We start from the raw sequence: 12,189 nt of genomic DNA on the forward strand, positions 1-12,189 counted from the left end.
CCAATGAATCGTGCATATGCCAAGGTACTGAGGGTTGTAAAACAAAGAGAGACTAACACCTTCACACCAGACATGACAGATGATTCCATAGCCATGATGGCTAAAACACGGGGCAATAATAGGGAGAATATGGATTATAAAACATCATTCAAAAGAAGGGAGATTGGAAAGAAAGACGAAAGGTTATACAATCCATATTCTCCAAAAAACTCTTGTTTCAAGCTAATCAGATATCTTGAATGGTTTAAACAAAAGAAGGTGAAGCAATTGATAAAAGGCAAAGGAGTCCAGGAGGCCAACTGTGCTGAATTTACTGGATTTGTAGGTAAATACATTCAAAATTCTTCTGTTTCTGTTCGTTCTATTAAAACTGGTGATTGGATTATAGATAGTGGTGCTACATCTTATATGTGTTCTTCCCTCACACTTTTACAAAACATTAAGCTTGTAACTAAATCCGTAATTGTGTCACTACCTGATGGATCGACTAAAGCGGTTAGAAGGATTGGCGAGGTTAGATTTAAAACTAACATGATATTGCAAAATGTACTTTACATACCAAGTTTCAAATACAACCTCTTATCTTTTCAACAACTTCTAAAGAATTCTAATGATTCTGTGATTTTTTATCCAAATCACTGTGAGTTACAGGACCTTTAGACTCAAGAGCTGGTTGCTGTAGGACTCCTCCATGAAGGATTATACAAGATTGGTAGCAGTTCATTCTCTATAATAAGACATGTATCAGAAAAGGCTAAAGCTTGTAATGATGTAACCGAGTTCAAAATGAATAAAAAGGATACTACTCCATGGCACATTAAATTTGGCCATGCTTCCTTATTAAAGCTTGCTCATATATAGGGTTTTAATTGTGATGAATCAATATAACCATGTCACATATGCCTTCTTGCCAAACAGTCAAGACTGCCATTTCCAAAAAGCTCAAGCTCCGGCCCCACTATTTTTCACCTCTTACACATAGACATCTGGGGAACTTATCACCGACTTGCTTTTACAGGTACCTCATATTTCTTAACCATAATGGACGACTACAGCTAATCAACATAGACATACCTCATGCAAAACAAATTTCAAGTCCATTCACTCCTCTTCACCTTTTTCAAAATGATTCAAACACAATACTAAGCCACTATGAAACACATAAGGACAAACAATGGAGCAAAATTCTTAAACTCTGAGACAACGAAATTGTTTCAGCAGTATGGCATTATTGATAAAAAAATGACAACCTATACACCCCAACAGAATGGAGTTGTAGAAAGAAAGCATAAAATAGCCAGAGCTTTAATGTTCCATTCCAGCATGATAAAGAATTTATGGGGAGAGGCAGTCTTATGTGCCACTTACTAATAAATAGAACCCCAAGTGGGGTTTCGCATAACCAAGTTCAGTCATTAGCTGGAAGGCTCCCTAAGAGCTTCTCAACAATAGAGTACCATATTATAGCATACTGAGATCTTTTGGATGTTTGTGCTATGCAACTAATGTAAGACCTCACAAAATCAAGTTTGAACTCAAAGCAACCAAATGCATTTTTCTGGGGTTTGCCACAGGCCATAAGGCACACAAACTGTATGACCTTAATAGCAAGACTATATGTATATCCAGAGATATCCTCTTTCATGAATCCATCTTCCCCTACCAAACACATAACTAAACAAAATTTAATCCCTCTTACCTTCTATCAATCATGATACCCACCTTATACCCCATCTGACCTCACCTTCAGACCTACGACACCATCTGACCTCACCTTCAGACCTGCGATACCATCTGACCTCATCTTCAGACCTACAATACCATCCGACCTCACCTTCTAGATACAACAGAATGTCATTACAAATACACAAATTCAAAGGATTCAATGACTCATCAGAAACCAAGTTGATTAAATTACTTTGTGGCAACAGCTCAAGATGCAACTTGTGTTTCACACAATCGCTTTGACAGTCTGAGTCCACCATCAAGTACATCATTAACCCAAATTTCTTCAAACCATCTTTGTTTTATACTTGTATACAAAGAGTTTGTAGCATTACTATCTTTGACATATGAACCATATTTTTATGAACAAGTAAAGACAGATAAAAATTGGGTCAGAGCCATAAATATTGAATTGGAAGCTTTCGAGAAAAATTCTACTTAGGAATTTGTCTCATTCCCTGTACACAAAAAGACTATTGCTTCTAAATGGGTATATAAAATCAAAAGAAAAGCTGATGGCTCAATTGACAAATATAAAAGCCAGGTTAGTGGCCAAAGGGTTCAACCAATGGGTATATAAAATCAAAAGAAAAGCTGATGGCTCAATTGATAGATATAAAGCCAGGTTAGTGGCCAAGGGGTTCAACCAGCTTGAAGGAATTGATTACACTGAGAGCTTCTCTCCTGTAGCAAAAAGGTCACCATTCGACTATTTTTTGCCATAGCAACTACCAAACAATGGCTAGTCCACCAATTGATATCAATAACGCCTACCTCCATGGCTCCATTGACGAAGAACTATATATGCTTCCCCCGTAAGGTTACTCTAAGGCATAACCAAATCAAATATGTGAACTAAGAAAATCACTCTACAAACTCAAGCAGGCCTGCCACCAATAGAACAAAGAATTCACCCTCAAACTCAAGCAATATGGCTTTACTTCCACATGACCACTGTTTCTTCACTAAATCTTCATCTTCTTCTTTCCAAGCCTTAATTGTCTATGTTGACGATATGTTAATTACTCGAGACACTGAAGCAGAGATCTTGGCTACCAAACGCTACCTTAAATCTCAGTTCACAATAAAGGACTCGGGACATGTAAAATTTTTTCTTGGCCTGGAATTTGCCCGCTCTACATCTAGAATGTACATTAATAAGAGGAAATATATCACAAACATTATTCTTGATATTGGTCTTTCAAATGCAAAAATCACACAAATACCTCTGCCTTGAGGACTCAAGCTCACAAACCGTTCAGGAGCTCTCCTCTCTGACCCAGCGCGTTATAGAAGATTAGTGGGACAACTTTTATACCACAATCTCTCACGACCATATATTACTTTCGTCGGGCAACAATTAAGCCAATTCATGTAGGAACCACATCAAACACACTGGGACGCTGCAACACATGTGCTATATTATCTCAAAGGCATTATTGAGCAAGACCTGTTTTATCCGTCTTATACATCACTTAATCTTCACGCATAATGTGATGTTGACTGGGTCTCCTACACTAATACTCATTAATCCATATCCAGGTTTTGTATATTTATAGGGCAAGCTCTCATTTCAAGGAAAACAAAAATCAGAGCACTGTTAGTCGCTCCTCTGCTGAAGTCGAATATAGAAGTATGGCTCCACCGTCTATGAGTTACAATGACTCAGCTATCTCCTATGCACTTTCTTTCTCCACCTTTGCACATGAACACCACTACACTATGATAATAAGACAACCTTACACATAGCAGGAAACCCAGTCTTTCATGAACGGATTAAACACCTAGACATAGACCGCTGTCTTGTTCATGATCAAACTAGTAAAGGCTTTATTCAACCACTCCACTTACTTTTTCATCTTCAGTTAGGAGATAGCTTCAGTAAGTGCCTCGGATCTCCTCTGTTCTCTACTTTCGTGATGCAGAGCAAATAGCCTTGGATTTTATGGAAGACTTGGACTGAATTTAAGTGATGAAGAAAAGGGCTTAACTTCTGCTTACAACGTCTGTTGGAGGCCTAAAATAACTTTCTGAAAATGGAATTTTGAGACGGACGACTTTCAAAAATGCGAAAAAAGGCCATTGGACTTGTCGTAAAGTTTGATGCTCAAATTCTATTGTTTAGGGGGTTAATTTTACATTTTAATTATTTTTAGATTTTTTCATAAATTTCTGCATTAGGATTTTTTGGCTATATAAATAGTCTTTTTCTTGGTTGTTTGGACCACTTTTGAATTTTTGAGAATTCTATATGAAATTTTGGCTTCTAGTCTTTCTAAATTTTATCTTAATCAAACAATATTAGTTAAAACTCGTAACGGAGTATCAATCGTTCTGTTTAAGTTGGTGCTTCTAGCCTTTCTGAATTTCATCTTAATTAAATGATATTGGTTAAAACTCTTGACGGAATATCAGTCATTCTGTTTCAGAGAGGGAGATTAATTAGTTTAGAACATAGCTAATTTGTAACAACTCTATAGGCATAATAATATTAACATGTAGATGTCCTGTATCCTGACCTAGTTAGCAAACATAGCTAATTTGTTACAACTCTAAAGGGAATAAAAATATTTAATATGTAGATGCCTTGTATCCAGACCAAGTTAGCAATCTAATAAAAAGATAAGACCCATACTATAAGACAATATAGCTAACAACTCTTGATTATATATGAAAATAGCTTGGATACAAGGAAATCTTCATTCAATGTTTTAACATAAATACATAATTCGTTATAACTCTTAAGAGTGCATGTTATAACTCTTAAGAGTGCATAACATAGTAGACGCATTGTATGCTGACCAAGTTAATAACCCAACACAAAAATAAGATCCATATCGTGAGTTAATATACCTACTAACTCGAATATATATATGAACATAGCTTGGATCAATGAGATCTTTATTTGATGTATTAACATAAATAAATTATATAAAACCACAGTTTTTAATTCATCCAAACACAAGCAAGAAAGTACTCTATTAGGAGTATATATTATTTGTAACTTAAATTTGGCCTAAACAGGAATAAAAATGCAATATTTTAATTATTTTGCATTTTAATTTTATCATTTAGGGGTCAATTTTGTATTTTAATTATTTTTTATTTTTTCATAAATTTATGCGTTAGGATTTTTTCACTCTTATAAATAGTCATTTTCTTGATTGTTTGGACCACTTTTAAATTTTTGAGAATTCTATAAGAAATTTCGACTTCTAGTCTTTCTGGATTTCATCTTAATTAAACGATATGATTTAAAATTCCTGACGGAGTCTTAATCATTCTATTTCAAAGGGAGAGATAAATTAGTTTAGAACATAGCTAATTTATTACAACTCTAGAGGGTATAATAATATTAACATATAGATGTCTTGTATCCTGACCAAGTTAGTAAATGTAGCTAATTTGTTATAATTCTAGAGGGAACAAAAATATTTAATATGCAAATACCTTGTATCCAAACCAAGTTAGTAACCTAAAAAAAAGATAAGAACTATACTATAAAAAAACATAGCTAACAACTCTTGAATATATATGAAAATAACTTGGATACAAGGAGATCTTCATTCGATATATTAACATAAATACATAATTGTTATAACTCTTAAGAGTGCATAACATAGTAGACGTATTGTATATTGACCAAGTTAACAACCCAACACAAAAATAAGATCCATATTGTGAGTTAATGTAGCTAATAACTCGAATATATATGAACGTAGCTTGGATTAATGAGATCTTCATTTGATGTATTGATATAAATAAATGATATAAAACCACGGTTCTTAATTCATCCAAACACAAGAAAGTACTCTGCTTTATGGGAGTGTATATTATTTGTAACTTAAATTTGGCCTAAACAGGAATAAAAATGCAACATTTTAATTATTTTGCATTTTAATTCTATCATTTTAGGGAGCCAATTTTATATTTTAATTATTTTTAGATTTTTTCGCTATTATAAATACTTTTTCTTAGCTATTTAGACCACTTTTGAATTTTTGAGAATTCTATAAGGAATTTCGACTTCTAGCCTTTCTGAATTTCGTCTTAATCAAACGATATTCGTTAAAACTCCTGACAGACTATTAATCTTTCTGTTTTAGTTAGTGCTTCTAGTCTTTCTAAATTTTATCTTAATCAAATGATATTGATTAAAACACCTGACGAAGTATTAATTACTCTGTTTCAGAATGAGAGATTAATTAGTTTAGAACATAGCTAATCTGTTACAACTCTAGAGGGTATAATAATATTAACATGTAGATGTCTTGTATTCTGACCAAGTTAGCAAACATAGCTAATTTATTACAACTCTAAAGGGAATAACAATATTTAACATGCAGATGCCTTGTATTCAGACCAAGTTAGCAACTTAATAAAAAGATAAGTCCCATACCATAAGACAACGTAACTAACAACTCTTGAATATATATGAAAATAGCTTGGATACAAGAAGATCTTCATTCGATGTATTAACATAAATACATAATTCGTTATAACTCTTAAAAGTACATGTTATAACTCTTAAGAGTGCATAACATAGTAGACACATTGTATGTTGATCAAGTTAACAACCCAACACAAACATAAGATCTATACCGTGAGTTAATGTAGCTAATAACTCGAATATATATGAACATAGCTTGGATCAATGAGATCTTCATTTGATATATTAACATAAATAAATGATATAAAACCACAGTTCTTAATATATCCAAACACAAGCAAGAAAGTACTCTGCTTTATGGGAGTATATATTATTTGTAACTTAAATTTAGCTTAAACAGGACAAAAAAATGCAACATTTTAATTCTATCATTTAGGGAATCAATTTCGTATTTTAATTATTTTATGATTCTTTTTATAAATTTTCGTATTAGGATTTTTTTCAGTATTATAAATAGTATTATAAATAGTCATTTTCTTGGCTATTTGAACTAGTTTTGAATTTATAAGAAATTTCGACTTCTAGCCTTTCTAAATTTCGGCTTAATCAAATAATATTGGTTAAGAATCCTGACGGAGTATCAATCGTTCTATTTTGATCTCCAAGTTAGGAATGACTTCAATATTCAATTCTCAGCTTGAGGGGGGATAAAAGAATAACAGCTAGTAAACAAAACGAAGTGCAACAAGTATGAGTTAATGAAATGGTGCGTACAAGGAAATGCATAGGGATGAGTTCCAGCGTCTCTATGCCAAACTAATGCCGAACTACAAAACACAAAAGCATAGGGATGAGTTCTAGCATTTATGTCGAATTAATGCCGAACTAGAAAACTCCAAACTGATGCCGAACTAAAAAGTCACACCTTCCAAATGCAGCAAATTACGGAAGGGATTTTAAGCGGAAAACGAGTAGTTAGTTACGAAAGTAGTTAATATTCTGTTGAGAAGAACTTCTAGATTGTTCTAATAGTTTCTGCTTTTATATATATAAGTTAACACAAAGCAAGCAATATACATGAGTTTTTTCTCTCTTTTCTTTCTGTTATCGTTGTTACTTTCTATTCAGTCTATAATTATATTGAAGGTTCTACATTAATAAATTTGATGAGTGTATATAAAAACTTTATGTTAGTATTAAAATTTTTTAAAATAAAAACGTGTTGGTCCAAAGTTATAAAGAAAAATGTGTAGGATAAAAAATTGGGAAATTAAAATAATTATGAAATTAATTATTTTTTTCATATTAAATTAAGAAGTTGAAATTAATTATTTTATATACTAAAGAATTGATTAAATAGATCATCGATATTGGTCAGCAAAGCCAAATCAATCTCTGTGTCAAGCGATAACACAAGGAGCTTTTTCAATTCAAGAATGTCACCGAAGGGATTTAACGTCTCTTGGAAGGTAAGATCGGTCAAGGCACATGCAAGCAACCATAGAGATCAAAGGGACTAAATTCCTTTGGAGGGTGTGGCAACCAACAAAAGGGTAATACCCATATGCAGGTACAGTTACAAAAAATAGAAAGATTTTTTTCTTTAGCTAGAATAAATACTAAGAGTACTCCACCCCTTTTAGCTCTCCTTCAAATCTTTACATATTTATCATCTAAAATTAAAATCATCCCCAATTTCTCAACATGGAAAGGGGCAATGGAAGAGGAATTAAGCAGCTATCAAGAAGAGAAATCTCCAAAATCACAATTTACAAAATTGGATTTCAAGGATATCAAAATTTGAGCGGTGAAGAGTTCTCGTTTGCAATTTATACAATATTTTTTTTTTCTATTATGTTCTGTCCTAGGCAACAAATCTGAGTCTAGCCAATTAAGGGAGCACACATTCCTTTGGTGATTAATTTGTTGCCAATGATTGGATTATAGAACTCATTTCATTAGTTGCTTTGATTTTCAGCCTAGATTATAAATTATCTTGATTTGCTGTTATCACTTATAGGTAAGGTTTTTCATATGGATTAGAATTTATCTTATGCTCTTTTTGGCTTTTGTACAGAGATCTGTCATTTTACTAAACTTTCCATCTGCTGAATTTCTGTGTGATGATTTTGGTAAATGCTATCTATTTTATATTTATTCAACTGTAATTCATCTATATAGATACACACAGAGAGTATTGACAATAAAAACTAAGGTAGATATTATAAGTGATTAGGATAAAGGAAACCATAGTTGGTTGTTTAGTGTTATGATAAATAAATAAATTAACTAATTTTTAGTAAGGGTTTCATAATTAACGATTATGACATTATGAATATCAATAAAGTTTGAAATTGCATTTGTCTATTCCATAGATTATAAACATTATTAGTTAATGATACAGAGCAATTAGCCTTGGACTTTACGGTAGACTTGGATTGGCCCTAACTTTTGCTGCCGACGTCCGATGGAGACCCACGATAGCTTTTCGAAAAGGAAATTTGAAGATGCACGACTTTCAAAAGTGTGACTAAGGCCATAGGACTATCATAAAGTTTGAGACGAAAATTTCACTACTTAGGGAGTCAATTTCATATTTTTAATTATTTTTTTAGATATTTTTATAATTTTTCATATTATGATTTTTTTCTATTATAAATAGTCTTTCCTTGACTATTTGAGACATTTTTCGATCTTTCAAGAATTTCAATAAGATTTCTCGGCTTCTAATCTCTCGTTTCTATTATTTTGTCTTAGCCAAACGTTATTGATTAAAACTCCTGACGAAATCTAATCAGTCCTATATCAATTAACCTCTTAGTAAATACTCCAAGCTATTTTCTTTTTATTATCACTAGTAGGTAAGGTTCTTCATATGGATTGACATTTATCTTATGGTCTTTTTGGCTTTTGTATAAAGATAAGCTATTTTGCTAAACTTTCCATCTGCTGAATTTGTGTGTAGTAGTTTTGGCAAATGCTATCTATTTTATATTTGCTCAAATCTAATTCATTTATATAAATACACACAGAGAGTGTATTGACAATATAAACTAAGCTAGTTGTTATAAATGATAAAATAAAAGAAACCATAACTCGATGTTTAATGTTATGATAAATAAATAAATAAATTAATTTTTAGTAGAGGTTTCATAATTAATAATTACAACATTATGAATATAAATAAAGCTTGAAATTGCATCTGTTTATTTCATAAATTATAAACATTATTAGTTAATTTTTTAATAAATACTCCAAACTATTTTCTTTTAACTTTGATTATATTTCCACTGCTATTTCTTATTAAGATAAAAGAATAAAGAAAAATAATAATGACAATGTGATTTTTATGATAATCCACGCCTATCCTTCGTGATCAACATATAGACAATGATAAGGATACAAATAATGAGCTTGTCGGTTTAACTTACTTAAAAAATTTGATACTTTTACTTTAATTTATATAATTTAGTATAAATTTTATATATATTTTAAATTTTTTATTTTATATATTGAATTTTTTATTTAATTTATTAAACACATGCTATCATAAAAATTAATGCTTTACTATTAGTAAGTGGCTCATTCGATAAAGAAATCTAAACATTCACCATTTTTTATATTTATATCGTAACTTTAAAATTTTATATAATAAAATCAATTTTTTAAATTTATCTTAATTTTAATTATTTATTTTAATTAATTTTAATAAAAAATTTATAATTCACGTGTAATGTTATTTCTCAAAAAATCTATTAAATAAAAAAAATTCAAACATTTATGTTAATCTATATCTATATTTAAAACTTTAAATTTTATATAATAAAATTAAATATTTTTTTAATTTATCACAATTATAATTAAAAAAATTAAATTAAATTTAAAAAAATTAATGACAAATTATAATATAGTACATAAAGTTTTATATTGATAAACATATAATTTTTTAATTTAAATTTTATATTAAAATTACATTTACTTTATATTTATCATATGTAATATTAAATAAATTGTAATACCCGGCTAGACTCCGGTACCGGAATTCCTACCGTCCGGTGGAATCTCGGGTGTCGGAGACCTCTAGTAGGGTAGAAGCATGTTTTTACAAATGTTTTAATGTATTTCATGATTTTAAGTAAAAAGGAAATGAGTTTTTGCATGAAAACAACCTTGGAGGAAAACCCAGGTTCGGCCGCCGAACCTCAAGTTCGGCCGCCGAACATGCATGCATTTCGGGTGTGCCTTAGGCCCCCGAAAGCATAGGTGAGGAAAGTCCAGGTTCGGCCGCCGAACCTCAAGTTCGGCCGCCGAACATGGCCTGGCCAGCCACTATAAAAGGGTCCCTTAGCCGAAAACGGGCGAGCTTTTTCCCCATTTCCGGCCAAGGTGAGCTCTCCGCCGTCCCTCACCGATATTGAGTCCTTTCCTTCCAATCCTACTCGATTTTCATGAGTTTTTACTTTATTTTGAAGATTTTCAAGCTTTGAGCAAAGTTTTGGAGCTTTGAAGGTTCAAGGGAACTCAACCCCTCCCATCTCCGAGTTGGGTCGTCTCTCTCTCGATCTCCACGAGATAAGAGCCGATCTTAAGCTCATTACATGTTTTAAGTAAGTTTTAAGTGGATCTATGGGGTAGAATGCATGTTTAGCTCATGGTTAGGTTTATGGGTTTTATATGTGTTTATGAACAATGTGTGTTGCTTGAGGTGTTGTAGTTGGGGTTTTTGATGGTTTGATGCCCCTAGGAACTTGTATGCTTGTTTATGCATGATTGGGAATGTTGTAGAATAGGTTTATGCATGATTGGATAGTTTTGGAGGCAAATGTGCATAGAAGAGCTGAGTTTCTGCCACTAAGGGAGAAACCAGGTTCGGCAGCCGAAGGAACTTTCGGCCGCCGAACATGCTTGTGGAGGCAGCCTTCGGCTGCCGAAGCTTGCCCCCGAAAGGAGACTTTCGTCTCTGTCTGGGAGTTTCGGCCGCCGAAAGTGCCGCCGAACATGCATGAGTTTCGCCTCTGTTTGGGAGTTTCGGCCGTCGAAGGTGCCGCCGAACCTGCCTGACTTTCGGCTCTGGAGGGACTTTCGGCCGCCGAACCTGCCGCCGAAAGTGCCCTGTCCAGCCCTCTTTTGCATGTTTTTCTATGATTGTTTCACGATATTTTAGGGGGTTTTTGGAGAGTAGTTTAGAGTTATGTTCATGTATGTTTGGTCCCTCATTTGAGTCCACCTGTGTAGGTTCGGACCCGAGGAACCGAGGACCCCAGCAGTGAATCAGCTGCTCCGGTGTCTGGTCAGAGCTATCCAGAGGTGAGTGGAATAAACCTTTATGTTTTTAAGCAAATTAATCGTATAGTTTTGAGCATGTTCATGTATCATGAATGCCATGTAATGTTTTAGGTTGCTTGCATTAGAATCCACGAATATGTTGCATTGCACATTTTTAATGTTGATGTGGATGAATGTTGGATGATCCATAGCCCTCGATCTATGATGTGATGATGTGATATGTACGGTACGAAAGTAAGACCAGTGGGACCCATTCTACGTTCGCTGGCACTATGTAAGAGAAAGACCAGGACCCATTCTACGTTCTGGCACAGTTGGACCATGTTATGTTATGCTATGTAAGAGAAAGACCAGGACCCATTCTACGTTCTGGCACAGTTGGACTATGTAGAGGGCTGATGGTGACAAGTTCATCCTTGATGTGATTAGCTGTGACGTGATGCATTTCATGTTATCATATGTTTTAAATGCTTTATTATTCTGCTCACTGGGCTCTAGTAGCTCACCCCTCTCCCAATTTTCCAGGATTGCAGGTACAGGGTAGACCAGGAGGTTTACAAGAGTAATGAAGTTTCGTGTTTGTAATAGATAGAATGTGGACTTGATGATTTGTAAAAGTTAGGAGTATTATGTGATGTAATGATATTGAGGATTAGAGGTTGTGCTTGACCTATGTGTAAGGTATCCCTTTTAATGCATGATCTTAAACCTTTTTATGATATTTTGTACACCAACTCAACGTATAATGTTTTGCCCATTGGGGCAGTGAGGAGATCCCACTGAGGGGT

Source organism: Manihot esculenta, chromosome 12, assembly GCF_001659605.2.
Source record: "Manihot esculenta cultivar AM560-2 chromosome 12, M.esculenta_v8, whole genome shotgun sequence".
NCBI lineage: Eukaryota > Viridiplantae > Streptophyta > Magnoliopsida > Malpighiales > Euphorbiaceae > Manihot > Manihot esculenta.